The sequence below is a fragment of the Nyctereutes procyonoides genome, unplaced genomic scaffold (assembly GCF_905146905.1).
Source record: "Nyctereutes procyonoides isolate TBG_1078 unplaced genomic scaffold, NYPRO_anot_genome, whole genome shotgun sequence".
Lineage (NCBI taxonomy): Eukaryota > Metazoa > Chordata > Mammalia > Carnivora > Canidae > Nyctereutes > Nyctereutes procyonoides.
Window position 1 is genome coordinate 61,786,952 of NW_026575046.1, and position 24,233 is coordinate 61,811,184.

At 39.8% G+C, this 24,233-nt stretch overlaps 1 protein-coding gene across 1 annotated transcript in view; it reads right to left on the reverse strand.

The window, feature by feature from the left end:
- LRMDA (leucine rich melanocyte differentiation associated) overlaps positions 1-24,233 on the reverse strand; it is a 1,013,426-nt gene that overhangs the window by 254,430 nt on the left and 734,763 nt on the right. The window lies entirely within an intron of this gene.

Below are 24,233 nucleotides of genomic sequence, written 5' to 3' on the forward strand. Positions count from 1 at the left end.
ATTTCCATCACTGAGAACCTAAGCAATTCCTGACTCTAAGAAGTAGGCATCTGGAGTTCACTTTCTAATTCTACAGCCAAAATTTGTGTTCTCCAAAATTTGTCATCCCCAACAACTCTGTAAATCTATGTACACTGCTCAAATGCTATCCTAAATTTCTGGGGATTTTTTGTTTTGTTTTGTTTGTTTTTGCTCTCTTTGGTCATAGTTCAGTAATCGTGCTCAGGTGGCACATCAGTATATTTACATGATGGGTTCATCATACAAAGATGCTATCTGCCTTTGTAAATTTGTTATAAAAATATTCGTAGGGCAGCCTGGGTGGCTCAGCAGTTTAGTGCCGCCTTCAGCCCAGGGCCTGATCCTGGAGACCTGGGATTGAGTTCCACATCAGGCAACCTGCATGGAGCCTGCTTCTCCATCTGCCTGTCTCTCTCTGTCTCTCTCTCTCTCATGAATAAATAAAATCTTTTAAAAATAATAAAAAATAAATAAATAAATAAATAAATAAATAAATAAATAAATAAAATATTTGTAGCATACGACTGAAAAAATATGCAACACAAATATTTACAGCTCACCTTATAGGCCTATTATAGAAAGTATCTGTGTTGTTTTTTCAAGGCTTATGAGAAGCAAGTTCAAACAACCACAATAAACCTAAGGAGGCAAGCCAAAATCTAATTTTCTCCTTGAAGCTGTGACTTAAGCACATCACTGTACTCAAAGGCTCCCGGTTTTGACTGCACAGCATTCATTCATTCTTCTCCTGGTGACAACCGGTAATGGTTTTCTTTGGAGAACCAATACTTCTTATCTTACAATTCATGTGGTTCAGATGGAACTGACCCCATCTCCTGGTAAGATATGGGCCAGATCCTGGTAATTGGTTCATGGATTGGAATACAACTCAAATTCAGCCAGTGAAAGTCAATCTTGCAATTTTGTTTGAACCACTAGGAAAGAGCTTTCTTTTGAAGGAGGTAGCTAATTTGCCAGATTAATCCTTTAGCTGATATTGGCTATCTTACCAAAACTTGTTAGAAACAAACCAGAAGACCTTGCTGAACTACATAGGGAAGCAGAAATGAGATATATAGAGAGAAATTACTGATAAAGCTATCTGAACCTGAACCTACTATAATCCTGCAGGTACGTGGTAGACAATTCATACAAATGACTACAATAATTCCTTTTATCCCTATATATAGTCTACAAAATAACCCTACCACTCCTCCAAGAGGTAGAATCTATTTCTTCACCCTAGAATATAAGTTTGGCCATGCAACTTGTTTAGAAAATGAGTTAAAAACAAATGTAATCTAAGTAAATGCTTGAAGATACTTGAGCAGTGCAGTTGTACTCTCCTATTAGGGGAACCTTTCAGCCACTAACAAAGAAGCCCAGGCTAGCTAGCTTCCTAGAAGAAAACCACATGGAGAGCTATTCCAACCATCAAGCTGATGCTCTAGACAGTGAGGCTATCCACCCTGGCAAAGGCAGCCCAGAAAGAACCTCTAGCCAACCCAAGGACTGTGATCTATAAATTACTTTCATTTTAAGCCATTCAGTTTTATGTTGGTTTATTACAAAGCAAAAGTGAATTGATAGAACATTAAATTACATATTTTTTTCCTTCTGCTATTGGAACTGAGTTTTTATCATTTATAACCAAAAAAATACAAGTTCTTAGTGCCACACCTAGCATATTTGACATCCAGAGCAGATCATGGTTAACATCCATTCTCTTAATAAAAAAAAAAAAATTCAGTTATAATCCCATAATAATCCATAATAATCTTCTTACTTTGTTTTTTGGTCTTAAAATAAATAATAATTCAAAAGAAAAAATTATAATTTTAAAAATATAATTCAAAAGAAAAAAATATAATTTTAAAAATATAATTCAAATACTATTAAAAATTTCATGAATGAACAAAGTAAAATAGTACACCTCATGGTTTGCCCTATGTTTTAGTGTTTTCAATGTTAAATACATACAGATGCTCCAAATGGTTTCAGAGAATTACAAAATTGAAATACTTCAAGACCTGTTTCTTTAACTTTCAATCATTGAACTATGGCTGTCGATTTCAAAACCATTGTTTAAATGCAGGAAAATGTACTACTAGGGTTTTGAAGATAATGACCACCCAAAATAATCTCCAATGATACCAAACCACTACGAATTTGCTCTCAAATATGTGTAGCTGAGTTCACAGATACTGGGGCTACCTGTGTAGCTAGGAGTTCTCCAACTAGAATACAATATGTAGTAAAAGATAATTTTAAGGGTATTAACTTAAAGTGTATGTATCGATTATTAAAATATAACAGAACTCACAGGAATTATTTAGAAGTTGCACTGAAAAAGTATTTTTTAATTTTTTTTCCAGAAAGGAGTATTTTATCACTTTAATTTGCTCAAATTGCCAGCATATGGTGATAACAAAGTACAGACTAAGTTTTAGTTGGTTTTGTTTTTGTTTTAAAAACTCTAAAAACAACACTCACTGCCCTACCCTTCATACTGCACTGCAAAGAGCACTGTTAATAAATGTTATTAATGTTGAGAACTATACATAAAAATAGAAATTCTACAAAGGACCCTGACTGAAATAAACCAGAAGTATTGAATGAGTATGCTTGCATGCAGGAGGAAATTGCCAGGGACAGACCTAATGATTTCAATATTGACCTAAAATTTCCAAATTTTCTATGAAGAGAAATTAAGATAATTGATGGCTCTGAGCCTTTCGGCACTGTGATGAGATAGAACTAACATTTCATTGGAAGAAAAAGTAATTAAAAAGCTTGCACCGTGATACTGTGTTTCAGTTTATAGTAAAATCCCTTCCTAATTCCAGAAAATCTTTAAGGTTCCTGGACCAAGATAAACCAACAAACAATACCCCATATCTAATTAATTTCCAATTAATCAAATACCCACTTTAGGGTGAATTTCCTCTATCGGGAATCATGTAAAACTCCAGCATGTCTTGGAAGATCTAAAGAAATAACGCAATGAGTAATACAAAATACAACTGTAACGATGTAACTGATCACATTGATGCCATTGATCTATATTAACCTATTCTCATTGACTGTACATCTGACTTGACTACATATTTTATTCATTTGCTTTATAGCTGGTCAGTTGTATCTTAGTAAATCCAATACCCTTCAAACTGAAACATATTTTATTCCCTCCAATAGGCGCCTTTCTGCTACATTTTATTCTGTTTGGTATACTTCCTAATCAATTCTTTTCTGAGCTTCATTTCTTTTGGCACAATGTATCCATTGTTAGGATTTATTTCTTTCAAAATGATTTAAATCTATTTTGCCTGATGCTGCCTTCAAGCTACTGTATGCCCTATCCATTTCCCCACCAGTCCCATCCACTGGGCCATGTGATCTGGTTCATACTCCATCTTCTTGGTTGAGAAGAGATGTACTTTCCTAACTCAGTCTAATGTGAAATCTTGCTTGCTTTTTATCTCTCCTGGCAATGGTTGCAGATAGAATAATGAGAGTGATGCGTAGCAACGTGTAGAAACATCAGCATATTTTAGGTACTCAATGCTGAGATGGGTGACTATAGGCTCTTAGTATCCTCAGGGGCCTGAAGTCTTCTCTCTGAAGGGATGCTTCTGAAATTCTAGGTATTATTGCCAACAGATACAAAACAGTACTGCAAGAGCCAAGCTCTCTCTTGTAAATCCCTGTTGATTTAAAGAACAGCTGAAGTTGCCACCTTTGGTAGTATTAATTAGGAGTCACTTTTACTTTGGGTTGGCCCTGGACTGTATGTCATAAGATTTCAAAAGTTCATTTTGCACAATCAAATTATTTTATTATTCATAGAGAAAAAACAAAAAGCAATTGAAAGACATGGTATTTTAATGACCTTTTTGGTGTTTGCCCTCTAACTAAAATGGCTAGAAAAGGTCTGAGGGAGAAGCTCCTAGATGGTAAGGCTGAAAAGGTCCATGGAAGGTAAAGTTAAGAGGACCTAGGAAGCCTATCTAAGGGTTTATGGCCATATCCCAGATGCAAGAGGTCCCAGAAAGTTTCCAAAGAGAGGTGTTGACATGATAGAAGTACACTGTTCCTACTGAAAAAGGTTGTAACTTCCTAAAATAAAATGAACTTGAAATAAATTCATGATGGCAGGTGACCATGCATGCCCAGAATGTGACAATACTAGAGTACACCTTGTTCAAAAGAAAAGTATTTCTAATGGAAAGGAAAGAGAAGAGCAGGTCAGGAAAGACAGGGAAGTCTTCTTTGGAAACCAGGAAAATGAAACAGGAATTCATTTAGTGAGCATACTAAAAATGTAATAACATTACAAAAGATAGCTTATAGAGCATAACAAATGCTGTAAGGATCAAACATACAAAATACAAAGACTGGTAGTATGGAAGATATGAGATCCCTCAGAGAAAGTGACCATGCCTAATTGAAGTTAATGACAAAGAAATTTGAGGACATAAACATAAAAATACCCTTGATTTAATGAGCACCTTTTATTTATCAGAGAAAATAAAAATAGTATTTCCATATTGACTCTAATAGGGCATGAAACTAGAGAAGGAAGAATGTCACTAAAAATAAATTTCTGGGTATATAATTAATGAAAATTGACAACAAAGAAGGTTGGACAAGCAGGAAGAATGAGGACACAGCCAAAGAAATCAAAACAGTATGACTACATGGGAGACATTCTGATGAACTCAGATTTTAAGAAGTCACTTAAAAAAGCAATGCTCAAAGGAAGAAAACAAGTCTACTCTTGGGAAAGCAGACTAAAAAAAAAAAAAAAAAAAAAAAAAAAAAAAGAAAGAAAGAAAGAAAAAAAAAGGAACCTCAAATGCCAGAGAGAAGGCACATTTAATAAGGTCTTGTTTTGTTGTTATTTTCTCCATCATGAAATTATATCTTCAAGTTGGAAATATGAGTGAAGATATAAAAAAGAAAACAGAGATAAAGAAAAGAAGGAAGCCCTTGAAGAGCTTATGAGAAGCATAAAAAGCTACATCGCTAGACCCAGACAAAAAAGTATTTTATTTTATAACAACAAAAAAATTCTTATAGATCTGATCGTGGAAATCTTTATAACGTTCCAAAACTCAAGGGGTGGGGGTGTGGAGGGAAGCAGATTCAGACAAATCTCTTTTTTTCAGGAGGAAGGGGAGAGTTAGATTCCCACCAAAAATATAAAAGATCATATTAAATGTAGGATATGTGAGCACTTCGAAAAGACAGTAACAACTCCTAAGAGCCACTGACTTTTCACCTAGGATGACCCAGGCCAAATCAGCCTCTTCCCCAGACCGATCTTTCTTTCTCTCTCTTTCTTCTTCTTTCTTTCTTTTTCTTTCTTTCTTTCTTTCTTTTCTTTCTTTCTTTCTTTCTTTCTTTTTCTTTCTTTTCAAAACAGCTATTAAACAGGTAGATCTATGAGAACATAGACATAATACATTGATTCCAACAAAACATCTCACAAAAATTCTCATGATACTGCTCTGCCAAAAATAGAAATAAATTAAAATTTTAAAAAAGAAGAAAGAAAGAAAAAAAGAGATTCTAATCAATTTACAGATCAACTACATATACCAAAAAAACTGTTCTTTCAATCAATGCCAGCGAGAACAGAGTTTCCTCCAGCCTTGCCACTGTATCCCATCCTTGCATCCAGCTTGTTGAATAAAACCTAGAAATCTAAGTTCTAACCAAGGACAAATAAAACAAGAGGCAGCAAATGCCACCATTTAGGTCTGAAAACCCAGTTTCCCAAGTAAGGGATGGGAGAGTTTTTCTGGGCAGTAGCTTATGTAAGAATAAAAGCCCAGCGGGCACTGGTAGACTCCGAGCTCTATTGTAGTAACACACAGCAGATGCTCTGCGTCCCTGGAAGCCCTCCAGGCAACACTACTCAACTATCTGCATATCCTGGGTGAGATGTGGGACAAAACATTTTTTTCCAACCCTAAGGTCCCTTGACTCTAAAATGAATATGAATCCCTGCCTGTCTGGTGTCCTGTATTATTATTCCTAAATAACTGCAAAGGGGGAAATCACACACACACAAAAAAAGTGATTAAAACGTTTTCTAAAGCCACTGATTTTATATACAAAAGTCATTCTGATATTTGTTCTAATTACCAGAATGCTCTGGCCCTCCAGTAACTAGTTGTAAGGACACACATCCCAGCTGACCAAACCACGAGTCTAAGACAGGCAGAAAAACCCAACGTCTCCCTACCACGACAAAAGCAACTGGAATTGCCAAATCCGATATACAAAACATTTAATTTATAACAGTTAAAACCTGGCCTCTGACCAAGTCCAAAAGAACTATGTCTTATTTCACTCGCTCTTGAATATGTCTCTTTCAGAGATAAATGACTCTGCTCTTTGCCAGTTCTCTCCTCTGTTTGGTGTTTTGTTTAGCTGCGCTTGTGACAAGCCAAGAGTTGATGCATCTGCTTGAATGTGTAATTTACCTCTCTGGTCAGCTTCGCTTTTTTTTCCTTGACAATATTATGTCAAACAATCACATCACAACTGGCTCTGATCTCTTTGTTGTTAGCTAATAAATTAGAGAGTATTTATTATCTGCAATCCTTTTTTCCTCTTTTAATGGTGACACATTTGTGGTGAATTACAGGGCAGCTTTATAAACTAGGCTCTGGGCCAGTCTCAGGCCCTGCGTCCATGTGAACGTTCCCTCTGCCGGTTGGCCTCCCGGACGGGTGGTAAATCAAGGCAGCTGTCACAGCCACGAAGTTAGTGTGCGTCATCGGGGAGAGCAGGAAGCGTTGGGGGTATAATTCTGTCCATCACACTAATATGTTATATCAGTAGCTTTGTAATCTTCTGCTATAACTTATGGGAAGTGACACCTAAGAATTCACTTTGAAGGCAACGTGCTCTTCAGACTTTAAGCCAAAACAGACCCGATTCGCAGCAACCGTCCCTCTGTTTACATGAGTGGGTTTCTCCTGCCAGGGAGTCGGGTCCCTATCAGTGTGGCAGGATTTTACACATTCCACCACCGGCTGAACTCTGTTTACAGCCCTCGTGGCAGGATTTGTAAACTTTTCAAACAGGATTTCTTCTCTTCTCTTGGTTAGCCTGGACTTAACCTCCAGTAGCCGGAGAGATAAATATGCTCCCTGAATGTTCTCATGACAAAGTGAATCTCTGACAGATGGGAACGCACGGGTGACCCATTTCCTTGTCCATTCCCCTCCGACCTTTGCCTTGACAAATGCAGGAAATGCCCGCAGAAGACAGAAGGCCGGGCTCACACGGTCGTATGGCAGCATCAGCTTCTGTGGGTGTTCCTGCAACCATCCATGGGATACCCACAGAAGCCAGGGCACACAGCCTTCAACGGACAGCGTACTTTCCAAGGCACGACAGCGGAGTGACCAGACTCACATCCTGTGTCCTCTAAAAAGGATGCCTTACTTCCCGGGATGTGCTACTGGATTGTCCCTACTGGATTGTCCCTCGCTGGGTTCTCAGCAGGCCAATGAGAGAAGCCCTTTGGGGAAGATTAAGTAGTTGTGAGCTGCCATCTGATGGAAAAGAAATCTGCAAGAACTGTTCAAAGGAGCTCTTCCTCCCCCAGGCACAAAGCTAAATATGCACAGTAAAGAAATTTGAAAAATGCCTGTCCTTGCCATCCCCAGTACCCCTTTGATTGATAGCAGAGAGGGCTCGCTATGATAATTTCCCTTTGACAGGTCCCAGGCATAAATCCCACAGAGTTGTTGCTCTGGTTTGACAACCTTCCTAGGGCTCCAGTTAGGAACAGGAAACAGGCCTCTATTTTTCACCCTCAATGCTCCTTCAGGTGCAAAGAAAAGACCGTATGGAAAAAATAAATCCTTATCTGAGGGGGAAACCAAATTCAAAGCAGTTTTAATACTTATTCATCAGAAAGAATGTCCAACAGGGGAAGACGTGACCTCGGTCCTACTTCTTCAAACTTACATTTAAATCTTCCAAGTAAGAGATTTGAAACCTACCCGAGACGAGAAATTGGTACTCCTTTCCCATTCACATCTTGGTTTTACAAAGTTGTATTCGTTTTTAACTTCAAGGTCAGCCTAGAAAAGTACCATAATATTTTCTAAAAGTCATTGCTTAAAAGTAAAAATGCATTTGTGTAGTAACAACCATGATTTACTACCATTTACAGAGAGCTTACAATGGGCCAGACTTTATAACTCTTCATGTCCTCTTAATCCTCACAACTACCTGGCAATTAATAGGGATGCAATTTTAAAAAGAGGCCAAGCCATGGATTTTTTTTTTTTCGGCATTCATCTTTCAGGCATCTTTCATGAAATGTCAGGAGTATTTGGGGATCAGTGCATCATCACCCAGCCATCTCCCCGACCAAGGATCTGGAAAGGTGGCTAAGCACTGAGAAGCCTAGTCACAGAAATCATATTTAACTGGGTTGAATCAAGAAGAATCTGTGGCATGTTAACTATATTGAAATTTAAAATAAAATTAAAATTAATTAAATTTTTAAAAAATTCAAAAGAAGAAGGATCCGTGGCTTCCCCTAGGTTAGCTAGGAAATTAGATTAACCAGGACACATTCTCCATGCATTTTAGCTGATCCCATCTAGAAATGCATTACTGTGACCTATTAAAATTATTAAAGGGTCAAAGGCAGGCAGGTATCTGAAAAGAAGGAGCATTTCCATGTCCTTAAAATTTTCAGAAGTACAAGATTTCCCTTTCAATTCTCTATCTCTTTAGAATGTGAGAAATAATTTTCTCTTGGCTCTAGGGTCCAGTGAGAGGATCCACACAGCTCTCATGCCCTAAAAGCATATTCCTCCTTCGATCCGACCACCCTGCAGGGTGTGGATAACTGAGTGCCATCCAAGTTTTGCAGAAAGTCTGCACTATTGAGAGGTGCCACCAACAGGGAAGGAAGGATCCAGTATTGTTACTCACTGTAAAAACTGAGTCTTTAACTTAACAGGACTCTAATCCATGGACTTCACCCCCAGGCCACAGAATTAGGCCCTTTTTTCTTGGGGTCAATATTTTATGACTATACCCATTTTGTGGAGGAATTACCCGCTGCCCAAGGAATTCTAATAATTGGTACATGGGTCAGCCACAAAAAGTCAGTGGAGAAAATGAGAATAGAAAAGAGCAAGCTGCTCATAAAAGTGGAAGTAATATATGAGTTTTTCTAAGTCATAAAACAGCTTGAACAAATTTCAAGGAAAAGAAACTTACTAAATAATTCTCTCTCACTCCATTGCCCCTCTAAATACAAAACAGGATGTGCTTCCTTGTAAATGTCTATAAATTTGGGGGGAGGAAAACAAATCTGATCTTGTGTACAGAGCTCTAGGCTGCAAAGAACATGGTTGGGTTTCTGTTTCCCTTAGAGGAAGATGCCAGAACAGCATTTTCCCATCAACTGTTGATAAGAAAGGCATTTAGCATTTCATTTGATGGGCCTGTTGTGAGTGGGTGGTATGACATGATAAATTATGGCCAATGTCATATTAAAAATTATAGGCCCATCTGCACATGCTCACTCTGTTCTTAAGCTAATGATACGCTATCCTGTGCAAAGCCTTCAGCTGTGGCAGATGTTGGAATGATGTTCTTCTCCCAGGATAGCTTTAGAAAACAGAAATCCCAAAGGTTTAGAGAAGCGATAGCCATCTTTCTAGCCCATAAGCAAAAACTGAACCAAACCCCTAGTTTCTGCAAATTCAGTCCTGTTTAGATCTGATTCCCACCTTGATTCAGGTCCTTCTCTGAAGGATTCAATCTACTTCTCTGTGATTAGCATAAGAAATTGAGTGAGGAAGGCATTTTAAAATTAGGAGACCATCTCCTCTGCTTGAAACCAAAGACGCATCTCTTGGAGCATAAAAGACATTTTCAGGGCACTTGGTCTTGAAGGAGAGGAGGCTGGGGTAGAGTAAAGTATTGCCTACATATACAGGGAAGTCTGAAAACATGTGACATGAAAGCAGCAATTCCTATACTGGGGTATCTCACACTTTGTGCTATTTAATATTTTAGAGCAGACAATTCTTTGTTGTGAGGTTGTCCTGTGTGTGGTAAAATGTCCACAGAATCTCTAGTCTGTACCCACTAGATGCCAACAGCACACTCCTAGCCCAGAAGTAAAATTCAAAAATGTCTCCACATGCAAATAAAAGATTCTAAGGGGTCAAAATCGCCTTGGTTGAGAACCACTATCGTAGACTATATGGGAAAGGCCATGCCACTGAATCTCTGTGGGAATTGTATGTTTTCCAATAAAGAGGACTGTCATGTGCGCCTTTTTCCTAGTATTTCAGACACATGATAGGACCGAAGATAGCAACATCCTTCAATGCTTAGCCAAAATGAAGGTGCCTTTACTGTAAGGTTAAAGTTAAGTCAATCAATGTACAGGTAAAAAGAAAATAGGATCTCCTTTAAATATTTCTCCATAAGGTGAGTTTTGTTATAGTCTTCATTCTTTCCATTCTAGAGACCTTGAATCTTACCATAAGAGTTAGAGATTAGTCAAGAAAACAAAACTCCATGAGAGATCATTCAAAAAGAGAAAATGCAATATGGGATATTAATCCAAGGGTTTTAGAGGAGCTGAAATAATAAGCAAGAGAAAAGAAAGCGATCCAGAAAATAGAGCCTCAGGAAGCTGCCACCATCTCTATGCTGAAGGGTCAAAGGAAAGGTTACTGGAATCTTGGAGCCAAAGCCCCCTGGCAGAAGCTGGACTCAGGGTGGCACAGTCAGTGGGGGCTGGGACCATGCTGGAAAGGACTTCCCACAGGAGATAGAGCCACAGAATAGACCCAGCCACTGCCAGAAATGACCATCTGAGGCAGAGAGACCAGGAAAGAAAGATCTTGGCTTCTTCTCTCTTCTGCCCACCTGCAATCTGTTACCAGTGCCTCTCACTGGCTGAACCTGGCTTGACTCCAGGAGAGAAGGGAGCTTGGGAAACAGATTATGTGGATAAGCCCCTGTGACACATAGAGAGCAGGGCAAGGTTTGAGAACAGATTTGAAAGCTAACAGACAAATGGCCAACTTAACTATCAAGTTCAACTGTAAGGACAACTGAACGCAGTTCAGACTTGAGTTGGGAAGAGGAAAGCAAAGTGGATGAGTCTGAGACATAAATTAGGCTGAGGGAAAAACTTTTCAAACAAATGAACAAAAACACTTCAAAAGTTCCCTCCACTTCCTACTTTTCTTCCCCTCCCACACCAAACTAAACTTGGGAGAGAAAAGTCTAGACTGGGGCTGCTACTGGATAACTCTTATGAAACTGAGTTACTATTTAAGCAGACAATTGCTAGAAATGCTAGGCCTATCAGTCATCTATTGTGGTAACAGGCCACCACGAGCTTAGTGGTGTAAAACAACAACTGTTGTATTTGTTCATGACTTTTTTTGGTCAGAAATTTGGGCAGGGCTCAGCTGGATGGTTCTTGGGTCTCACCTGAGATCATTCGTGTGACTACTGTGAGGTGGCAGATTGGCTGGGGGCAGGTTCACCCCAGGGGTCTCCTCTGAGATGGCTTTTTTTTTTTTTAAACTTCCAGTAAACAAACCAACCTGTTTGCATGGAAGTCTCAGGGTATTAGGCCAGAGGGCAAGCCTCAAAGCACAAATACTTCCTAAGCCTCTGCTACATCATGTTTGCTAATGCCCACTGATCAAAACAAATTACAAGGTCAAGTCTAGATTTGAGGGGTGGATAGCAAAACTTCACTGTTCATAGGAGCAATAGTACAGTCACACTGCAAAGGGGCATGACCAGAGGGATGGGAAATACTGTGACCATTTTTAATTATCAGACTACGTGAGTAGATTTCCTAGCAAATGTTTTTCTAGACAGACTATTCTGGTTTCATCCACACCTGAACATTTCAAAGGGATATATATTTGTTTTCAAAACAGTAAATGTTTTAGGTTGTCACAGAGACACTGGACTCTAAAACAGCTCTCCTGAACTCCTTCGACCAAACTCACTCCACAAGAGTTTCAAGGTTAACAATGAACCACATCACCCCAAGTTAAGGATGCTGCCCCAATTCAAATCCAAGTTCAGAGAAAAAGCCTCAAGACTCCCTTCTTTTGCTCTGTGCCTTAAACAAGGGCATATCCAGATTTCAGTAGAGCATTGCAGCGAAACATCAGACCAGGAGTCAGAAACTGTGGTTTCATATTCTGGAACCAATCATCTATGTAAGCCACTGGGATACATCTCTTCTCTCCAAGTCATAATCTCCTGATGTGGGAAATCAGGAAGTTAAACTACTCTGGGATAGCTGGGGCCGGCATGAGACACAAAGGAGGAAAGAGGGTGAGGTGAATCAGCTGGTGGAAAGAGAATACAGTGTGAGGGGCATGGGAACTGGAGGGTGTCACCTGTTCAAGACAGTAAATTAGTTGTTTTCCCTAAAATATTTTGGCACCTGATCTCACTCTATCTATCACAATATCACCTCCAAGAACTCACCTGGCTCTGTTTGCTGCCTCTCCTAATCTCGTTCCCCATGTGTCTCAGCTGCACCCAACTTTACTTGGAGTTATCTGGTCCCCCTGGTCTTCACGAGGGGGGTGCTCACTTGCAATGCAAAAAAAAAAAAAAAGTGGAGCAGAGACACTGGTCTATTCTTTAAACCATCTTGTTTCAATCCCACACACCCCTTAAAGTGGGGTTGCAATTGACAAGGCTCTTGTTTTTACAAAAGAAATGCCATTTGGACTGATCTAGGCCCATAATTCTTCTGCACTCTCTCCTATCAGTGCTTCTGGAAAAACTGCAGGACCTGACACTCCAAGATCCTATCACAGCCTACAGTTAGCTGTGGATTAGTGCAACTTTCCCCAGGCCCCTGGTTCCAAGCACTGCTTCCCCCAGGGGAAACGTTCCCCAAATATCTGATTTCTACCCTCTTCGTTTCCCAGGGAAATCCCAGGTTAGAACTCAAAAGAAAATAAGTTGTTTGCTCTGAAATATGAGATTGGAAGAGTTGGAGAAGCCCAGAGACTACTGCAAGGCCCCATTCTGAGCTGGTAGGAAACAGTATTGTTAGAAATGTGTTCCTTCATATGACATAAAGCATTTTCCAAATAGGCCTTTTGAGTACCACTTCTGCCATAAAACCCATCAGGACCACCTCCCATCAAACTCTTCTTTCTTACCAGTGAGCCTTAAGTCAGCCTTCAACTCTTTTGTTTGGTGTGTAATAATATTAGCAGTAGAGCATGGAAGCTCAGCAGCCTAGATTTGAATCCTGGCTCCATCACTGGAAATCAGATGCTGGGGACTTTGGTCAAGTTTCTCGATCTTTCTACACCTCTGCTTCCTCAGCTATAAAAAACTAACATAGGGTTGTAGTGATGAACAAGTGACAAAGTACTTGCAGAGGCTCTCACATGTGGCATAAAGTAACTGCAGCAGTGTTAGCTGCTGTCATCGTGTCTCTATTATATTGCTGATTAAAGTGTTAACTTGTCTTATGTATCTCCTTTATGGTACTTGTATTTATCTAATTAGATAATAAGTTCAAGAGCAAAGATGGCAAATATTTTTCATATCTCTTTATCCTCATCCTCCACCCCCCCTACTGTCACCCCCCATTAGTCCAGTGCCTGGTGTACAACAGAGATAGGGGCTGGTAGGTGGGGCCTAACATCATGGTGTAAGGGTAGGATGCCATGAAGATAGGCTTTAAGGGAGACATGGGTTATTGAACATGGCTCTTAATAATTGATAACTTGTTCAACTTAACAAGTATCTCCTTGCCTCAGGTACATAAAGTGTAAAATGGGAATAAGGTTTTTGCCTTAGAAGGTAGCTGTGAACACAGATCCTTCATAGTGTAAGGCTCACATGGGTACTCAATAAATGCTTATTTCCCTCCCCCTCACTATTAATGAACTGATCAGATCAGTACCAGGAGATGTGGAGAAGCCTGAGGAAAGCAGCCTCTAGCAGAAAAGGCCAAGTGAGGGAACTCAACGTCCCACAGGTAAATACCACTGACCTCATAAGAGGGTCCCATCCCCACAAACTCTCCTACCCATTAAACACCCAGGCAGTGGATTCACAATGCCGCTTAAAGATGATAAAACTGTCATCAACAGAGGTTCTTCATGAGAACTAGGGAGTGGAAGGTCTTAGGGTTTTTAGGAAATCCCTAGTTCTCCCCTCGATGACTGCTAGGCTCTGGATGGAATATATAAGACAGCACCCTACATTTTCCTCTAAAACTTTCTTTCCTTCTCACCTTCCTGCAATTCTCCTATCCTCCGAAAGCATGCCAGACAAAAGATGTGGGCTAGATGGATCCGCGGCCTGACCTTACAGGGATCAACTTGAGTTTTCATGGAACCACAGAACATTAGTGCTGAGACAAGGTGCTCCAAAAACCTCACCATGAAGATGAAGCCACAAAGAAGTTAAGCAGTTGGCCCATGATTATGCAGTTGATCAAGGACAGAAATGAAATACAGACCAGTGCTCTTTTTAATTTCCCATCCTTCTGATGCCTCAGAAGAACCCAGGATTCTAAAAGCATTTATTCAAGTAAAACACGCTCTAAATTCCAACAATGACTTCTCCAGCCTGTATTGGGTGGGATACAGTCAGTTTTGACTTTCTAGATCTAAAGTCAGTGAAATGAACACAGTCAGCAAAAGCCATTTATATCAGCTTATTTCTGCAGCTCAGAGTATTATATACAGTCCCGTGTGCTGTATGTTCTGCAGGGCTGAGAATGTACCCTGAGACCTCCTCATGTGAAAGAAACAGACTGCAGCTGGCCAACCACACTGTGGCTCCAATATGGACTTCAGCTGCTACACTATAGGGTTGTGTTCGGTGAACTGCATTTTTTAAAAATGTTAATATCTACATGGCTCTCACCCAACTGCCTTAAGAATACCAGCTGTACCGTGCTTTTGCCTCTACTTTGACAGCCCGAAGAACAGCTCCCGAAGAATAGAACATTCTTCAGGGGAGGGCTGTTGGTTTTGCAGACATTTTAGGAGGAGGCGAGGAAGATGAAAGAGATTTCATTGAAATGTCATATATGGAAAGGGATGGGACGGGACTGAAGAGGGAATCTGGTATGCTCCCCATGCCTTTCATGTACCACGCACGGGGTTGGGCGAATACTTAGGCCTATCACATTTGGTCCTTGCAACACTGAGATGAGCATAATAATCACAGTTTTATAAATGACAAAACTGAGGTTTAGAAGATTAAGAGACTCGCCCAAAGTCAAACAAGGAATTTGTTGCATAGCTGGTATAATAGTTTCCAACATCTATTATAACAAATTACCATAAATTTGGTGGCTTAAAACAACAGAACTGTACTCTTTCACAGTTCTGTAGGGCAGAAGTCTGAAATCAAGGTGTTGGCAGGGCTGTGCTCCCTCCAGAGGCTCTAGAGGAAAATCCTTCCTTGCATCTCCCAGCTTCTGGTGATGCCAGGCATCCTTTGGCTTGTGCTGCCTAACTCTGCCTCTGTCTTCCCATGGACTTCTCTTCTCCTCCATCTCTCCTCTGGGTGTCTCCTATAACGATACTTCTCCTGGGTGCTAATCCAGGATCATCTCATTTCCAGATCCTTAATTGCATCTTCAAAGACCCTTTTTACAAATAAGGTCACATTCATAGGCTCCTTGGGTCAAGATGAAGATATATCTTTTGGGGGAGGGGGCCCAACCACTCAACCCACTACAGCTGAGTTACAATTTGTAACCCAAGCTTGTCTTACATATAGCCCATTTTCTCACCACACTGTCAGGTTATTCCTTGTGTTTTCCTTTATCTGTTTTCTTAAGGATGGTTTTGGCTACGATAAAGATTCCAAAGTAGCCACAGACAGAGTAGAGAGAGAACACAGCCCTTCGATTGCCCAGAGTTATCTAGAAAGTTAGTGACAGGGTTGAAATTTAAGCCCTTATCAATCCTATTATTGTTCTAAAAACCAAGAAGAAGAACTGATCCCTGAAAGATACCTGGCCATTGCCTCTAAACATCAAAACAGTTGATTCCTTCCGAAAGTTCAGCCCTCCTTTTGCAGGAGTAAAAGAGCTATCAGGTGTCAACTTAACCTATAGCCACCCCCTAATAAGTTTAAGATAAAAGGCCAGTACTTTCAAATAAGATTCAGACATAATGTAATAGCATTTGTTACCAAGCCCCATCTAATTATATCAGTCAATCTTCTATTACCAGACCCACAAGTGCAAAGAACTCTATTATAATCTCTCTATTATAACGATCTCCTCACTATCTGACTCCTCCAACTCTGCAATAAATTAATCATCCGCTCACAATCATGAGCAAACATCAACTCAATTAAGAATTGATAAATAAACAGTTCACTCCAAAGCTTGTCCTGATACGGCAGAGAGTATCACTGGGCGCCTGCCAGGCCAATGCTGGCTTGCCTGGAGTTTTGAAATGTGGATGGCTCTCTAAGGCTGTGTTTCTTCTGCTGTTCTGGCTGTGGTCTTCTGCTCCCACTCTGTGTATGCAGGTGGAGAACTATTCCCTTGTCCTCTCTGGGTCTAAATGTGGAAGAACTGCCCATTTATCCTTACTCTGCACTAAATAGCAACACATATCTGAAAGAAAACCTACCATACTGCCTAGTATGTAGGCAGTAAAATGCAAGAAATGTGAATGTTGCCCTAACAAATAATATAGTAGAAGGAACCCTGACACATGTAAAGATGCAGGACTTCATATTGAATAGTTACATAATTGTTAGGGGTTAAATTTTGTCTCTCCAAAAAGATAGGTTGACGTCCTAAACTCCAATACTTCAGAATGTGAATTTATTTGGAAAGAGGTCCATTGCAGGTGTAATTAGTTTAGATGAGATCATGCTGGATTGAAGTGGGCCCTTAATCCAATATATCTGGGGTCTCTATAAAATGATGTGAAGGCGCAGAAGGAATATCATGGGAAGAGACACACAGGAAGAAGACAATCATATAGTGACAGAAGCAGAGATTGTACAATGCATCTACAGGGAAGTAAAACCAAGAATTTCCAGCCACCTCCAAAGTTAGGAAGAGGTGAAAAAGGATTCTACCCAGAGCCTCAAAGGAAACATGGCCCTACTGACAATGATTTCACACTCCTGGCCTCGAGAAGTGTAAGAGAGTAAATTCCTATTGTTCCAAGCCATGCCCTTTGCGACACTTGACTAGGGTGTCCCTAGAAAGCCAATACAGTGGCTGACTATAATAAGAAAGATCAAGTTAACATTTTTGAGCATTGTTAGATGGCAGGCACTATACGAAGCATTTCATAAGCATTAAGCACATGGAATCTTCACAATCATTTTATGAAGTTGCAACTGAACCTACTTTCATTCAGTTTCAAAGTGAGGACTCTTATTCCCACTTTACAAATAAGGAAACAAGGTTGACTGAGGCTAACGACCCCCAAGTGACACAGTGGGTGAATGGCAAGCCTCTTCAGTACTGGGGGCACTCACTTCATTCCCCAAAACAACACACTGTAAGCCTGATGAGGACAGGGTCATGGTAGTGATATTTATCAGGACAGCTCCAAACTGTGCTGCCCAGAGCCCAAGGGCTCCTATGCCACAGGAACAGAGGATGAACGGCAGCCAGTGACCACAGGGCTTGCCCAGCATTCCACTTCTACTTCATCAGGCACCCTCCACATTTATGTTTCATATTTCCAGTTTTCACATGAGATATATTTAAACCAACTTTTCTGCTGCTAGAAGGAAAGTTTTGAAATCATTGTCACTTAGAGAAACGTTCTCTGCAGAAGCATTCCAGATAATATCTGCAGAAGGGATGACAGAATTAGAAAACTACCATTCTGGAACCAGCAAGGAAATAATGGACCTAGGACATGATCATCAAAAGATGCTCCATCAAAGCATGTGGGTGGCTCAGGGGTTGAGCGTCTGCCTTAAGCTCAGGTCATAATCCCAGAGTCCAGGGATGGAGTCCCACATCAGGCTCCCCATGGAGAGCCTGTTTCTCCCTCTGCCTATGTCTCTGCCTCTCTCTGTGTCTCTCATGAATAAATGAATAAAATCTTTTAAAAAAACAAAACAAAACAATACAAAAGATTCTCCATCACTGGGTGAGAGGTTGGTTGGGAACTTTACAAAAGAATCAGGCTGACACCATCTGAATCTACTGATTAGATATAAATTATGTGACTGGAGATGTGATGGAATAGGAAGCACACATTATGACATTAAAAAAAATGAACTTGGATCTAACAAACTCTTGATGTACAACAGATTGAAGGAAGTATACAGGATAGAAGAATAGGGTAAATGACACAGCAAGGGAGTGTTAGCCAAAATAAAAAAGTGGCTCTTTCTCAAGGACAAATGATTATAGTCTTCCAAAAGACTCAATGTATTACAACAGAGACAAAGAGAAAGAAGATGGAAAAGATGAGGAAAGGAACTATGACAGGATAAAAGAGATTAAAGAGATGTTGCATCCAAATAAAATGTATGGACCTTGTTTGGATCCTGATTCAAACAAACTCAATGAAGTAGGATGTTTTCGAGACAATTGGGAAACTTAAAATTTGTACTGGATGTAAGAAAAATCCTATGGAATTATTAATGTTTTTTTCTAAGTAGGCTCCATGCCCAACGTGGGGCTTGAACTCACAACTCTGAGATTGAAGGATACATGTTCTACTTATTGAGCCAGCCAGGTGCCCTGTTAAATTTTTTTCTTTCTTTCTTTCTTTTTTTTTTTTTTAGTTGAGGGATGCCTGGGTGGCTCAGCGGTTGAACATCTGCCTTCAACTCAGGATGCGATCCTGGGGTCCTGGAATTGAGTCCTGCATCGGGTTCCCCACAGGGAGCCTGCTTCTCCCTCTGCCTGTGTCCCTGCCTTTCTCTCTGTGTGTCTCTCATGAATAAATAAAGTTAAATTTTTTTTTTAGTTGAGATAATGGCATGATGATTGTGTTTAAGGTGAAAATAGTCTTTACCTGTTAGAGAAGCTTAGTGAAGTATGTAGGGCACAATGACATGTTGTCTGGGCTGAGATTAGGAGGAAGGAGAAAAAAATCATGGCCTTTCCCCTGAAACTCAAGTAAGCAGCTGCTTTGTTGAAAACTGGGTGCCCCAAATCGTGCAAAGTGACCTTCTAGGGAGTAAACTGTACTCCCTTTCCTCAGAATGTACAGTTTTGAGAACTGTTTAGAGTTGCCTAAAAAGTATATGTCAGCAAAGTAAGATGAGCTAAAGGAAAATTTGCCTATGGAGGCCTCTGAGGAGTTATCCTAATTGGTGGAGGTCACTCTTCCTCTGCCATTATACTTGTGTGCTCAATTCATGGTCAAGGCAACCACAAATGTTATTGCCAAATCAATAAGGAAAACATGTATCTCCATGTTTCCATTTGTGATACAGGGGGCCCTTTGGTAGTGTCCTTCCTGCCAACTGCAAGGGCAGTGTTGCTGCTACACATCCTTCCTACTGGAATGTGTGATCAGATGAAATAACTTATGGGAAATGCTTAAAATATCATGCCTTCAGTATATGTTAGCCATGATCATCTTCCTCATGATGACTACAATTACATTGTTGGTATCAAGCATGCTTGTCATTGAACATTTTCTGTGCGTTCCTTTTGTGCTAGCTTTATTTTTATTTGTCCAGTTAGGAGAGTTAGAACAGTAAGCTCAAGGATAAGGATATCCTTATATATTTCTCCCTACCCTCCATTCTTATGTCCTCCAAGTCTACCTGGGAGGGACAGCATTATGGACATAACAGTTTTGCAATAAATAGCACCTGGGTAAGGAGGACTAGTGGTGATCATCCCTTCAGTATAAGGGATAGAGGACCTAGGAACAAAAATCAGCAGTAGAGGTAGCAGAACCAAGTGAAATTTCTGGCTCTGTTGCTTAGTGAGTAGACAGCCTGGTCACCTAACTGAATGTCTTTGAACTTCATTTTCCTAATAAGTAAAGTGGGGACCCAAGGTACCTGCCTCAAAAGGCTGTGAGGATACAGATGGATTCCAAGTTGGATGTTGGCTCACCACACATGCTTCTCTTGCTCTCCTATATAGGGGGAGAGACTGTTAACTAGGCCTGAGTATTAACTACAAGAGGATATACAAAGTTCATGCATAGGAAAGATGTTGCTATGATCTGAATGTGTGTGTTCCCCCCACTACCCAAATGCATACGACAAAGTGTGAACTCCAGTGGGATGGTATTTGGAGGAGGGACATTTGGGAAGGGATTAGGAAATGAAGGAGAAGCTCTCACATGTGGGATTCACGTTCTTAGAGGAAAAGATTAGAGAGCTAGCTTCTCTCTCTACTGTGTGAGGAAACCAGGGAAAAGGTCTTCACCAGAACCCAACTTTGCTGGCCCCCTGGTCTCGGGCAGCCAGCCTCCAGAGCTGTGAAAAAGAAATCTGTCCTGCAAGCCACCCAGTCTAAACTATCTTATTACAAGAGCCTGAACTGACAAAAACGTATGTATAATAAATATCATTCTTGTTCCCCTAGAAACCTTTCAAATTTTAGTTGGCATCACTGACCATCACTCTGGGGTCCCTGGTGGCTAAGGTCCCCTGTGACTGTACTTTCTGGTCTCTACCCATCACCACCCACTGGCAGCAGCACCAGGCACTCATCAAGGTGCAAGAGGAAGGCAGGAATTGCCAACAGGTGACTGAAGGGTCAAGGCAGTCGTCTGGCGCTCCCACTTTGAAAACTACAATTTTGCAAAGACAAAGAAGGGTCCAGCCCTCTAAAAGAATGTCAGCAAAAGCTACCAAAGTCCTAGGAGAGAGGGGGACAAAATCAACACACATGGTTTCAAGTTTCCTTAAATTCCCTAAGTGTGATCTACAAGCTGTGATCTACATCTTATCACTAATTACTGATATCTTGGGATGCATTCTCTTCTCTGGACCTCAGTTTCCCTTGTGTATTCAAAAGTATTCTTAACATGAGCCCTTCATGCGTCTAGAACTCAGGGTCTACAGAAATTACTGTTATATATAAAAATGCATAGCTATATACGTATTTATAGAATATACAACTTATATAAAATACAAAGGCATAGTTTTTTATTTTCACTAACTTCTAAGGGCAATTTAATATTTTCTGTGATTATAGATGTGGGCAACAAAATATCATCAATAAAAATTACAGATATCTTCAAGTCACATGGTTGCAGAAATCTGAAACACTATTTATATGCACCACTACTTTGTAATTACTGTGGATGTTAGGTCCTACTCTGAGAGCTCATTAATTTGTGTTAAGAAGCACATAAACCACTAAGTCATAAACTTGATTTTTAAAATTTTTTGACAATAGTAGTTCAATATACCTAATTTTCTTTGTAATTTTATATATATTGATTTTTGCATTTGCAAATCATTAGCCTGAGAAGGGGTCCATGGGTTTTACCAAACTATCAGAGGCATCCAGGGCACCAAATAAAAAGTTAAGGAGCCTGAAAGGATTTCCAAGAGTCCTGCCCAACTGTGACTTCACAGCTGATTACTTACAACCCATACTGCTGGTATCTGTTACTTGTTCTCTGGCTGCGGCCTAGTTTATCTGGTGGGTATGCCTGTAATCTCTGGAGCCAGCTTCCTAGGTTCCAACCTCTGTCCTCGACAGACCATGTGACTTGGGGCAGTTTACTTGGCCTCTCTGAGCCTAAGTTTCTTCTTTTTTTTAAAGTGGAGATCATTCTACCAACTTCTCTGGAGTTGTTGTGAGAGGTTAGCAATGTACTTTAAACAAACAAACAAACAAACAAACAAACAAAAAAGTTTGGTGCAGCACTCAGTAAATGATTATTGATGTTATTCTTGCTAGATTTGTACCACAGGGAAAAAAAAAAAAAAGATTTGTACCACAGAAGGGTAGCTGAATTCATCACCCCAAGGTGTCCTCTTTGGCATGAGGATTATTTGAGGCTGATTAATTTTAAGAAACTGCAGACACAGGAGAAGCTTTGAAGACCAAGAAAAAGTTCCCATTTGTAAGTTTACATTTAAGTTAAAGGAAATCTCCAAGTGTAAGTGTATCTCCCTCTCTGTACCAGGAAGAGGCAGATGATTCAATCTTTAGGAACTCTTATCAACAGGGAAGCCAGGTCTTAAATCTGCATAACAACCTTACCCTCATTTACCGGGTTTTTCCTAGTAACCTCCCATAACCCCCAACGTCTTTCTTTATCTTTAGCTTAAAATGGTATTTAAGGTTGGAGTTAGCCTTCCTGGGTACCTCCCAAGTGTTCAGGAGGTGTACAGGTTATTAAACTTTTGTTTTCCTCCTGTTAATCTGTTTTTAGTTTTGTTTTTCGCTTGCTTGTTTCTTCCCTTATTACGGAGATGTCTCAACCAAAACCTAGAAGGGGAACATAGAGGGAAAATTATTTTTCCTCTCCCACAATACCTTGGTGTGTGGTTATTATAAACCATATCACTCAAAGGGACAAATGTCCCCCAAACCAAATCTACTATTATTCAGACTTCATTGAAATATATATTCAGTATTTCAAAGCACAAAGAAGAGATGCATCAATAGAATAATGGAAATAATTAGAAATCACTGGGTTTCACCTCTATTCACTCTGAACGGTTATGGAAGAAATCGCCAAGAATGTGATACTTGAAGTCCACACTGACTTCATTTTCCCCGAATTCCTTTTAGAATCCTCTTTGCTCTAGGATCGTATATGCTTTCTCTTCACTTAATTTCCCCCCTGCAGTTTGTATATAAAAACTGATAAGTCCTAATCTCAAACTAACGGTGTGTGAGATTTTGTGGATATGCCCTTAATGTAAATAATCCAGTCTCTCCCTAACAAACTGTTTCTGTCGTAAGGCTATTTGTGATAACTACAGAGGCCACTTAGAGACTTTTGTTCTCCATTAGAGGGGTGATATCTCGGCCAGCAAGGATGGTTTTATTACTTTGCATAAACTTCTGTAGCTTAAAAGGAGCAGTAGTAAAGTTAGTTCAAGGCCCTTTATGACTTCTTTTGTTCTGCGAAGTTGGGGAGGAAAAACATCAGTGAGGTATGAAAAGGCTGTTTGTTTACAATCAGTACGCAGATCCTCGCCTTTTTCATAAAAGGAAAGGAAACCAGCAGGAGAATTACAATACCCAGCACCTCCCTGGGTCTCTCTGTATTCTCCACACTTGTGTATTAAGCAGCTAGGCAGCTGTTGAACAAGTACTATCAACAAAGCAATCTTCTAGCCCTTTGATTCAGGCTATTCATATCTTCTGCCCTGAAATAAAATGACTTTCACAATTAAAACACCGAAATCAATGCAGTATCTATTGTCATGTCTGCAGGAGAAAAGCTTTAATTACAGCCATAGTTAGATAACACAATCATTACACCTCCTTAATCTCAAATATAAAACCAGCACCCTCTGAGTACTTTGCCACCCTTTCTTTGATTTTTTTTTTCTTTTTCTTTTTTTTTTCTTTCTTTTTTTTCCCCCCAACGTGAATGGCTTTTTATCTAAGCACTTCAATTTGCATGCCTTTGCTCGGAGGCAGCTCCCCATGATATGTTAATTGCAGATTGCTTTAAGTACTAAAAGATTAACATAAAACCCTTTGCAAACAAGCTAATAGTTTATGATAATTTTTGCATGGCCTTTGTCTGTCTATCACTGGATTGCCTCTAGCTGTAATTTTATAAAGAAGCTGTAAAATATCATTTAAACAAGTTCATTTACACATAATTATTACCAGAATCACATTATTCAATTTAGATACTCCAGCCTATTAACAATCCATGAACTAAAATGTAATTAAACTATTTTCCTTTTATGAACCTATTCATTACAATGTGTGGGAGATGGATCTCTCGGTTTCACTGCAAATTTCAGCACTTTGTTGTTGAAATTGACAAGTCTGGCACTCATTATGTGCTTTTAATTATATTAAAAGTATTGCAAGACAGCTCAGATAAAGAATATATTTAGAAAAGAATGCCTGGAAATGCCAAGATGGTGTCATCCCCAAATATATATTTATTTTACTCGTGCATTTTTTTTCCTGCCCTCTTAGCAGTGAAAAATAAAATCAGGCTGGTTGTTTTAATTGAGATTTTCATAGCTTCTCTAAGTAATTTTTCTAATTTAAACCAAGGATAAATATCTCA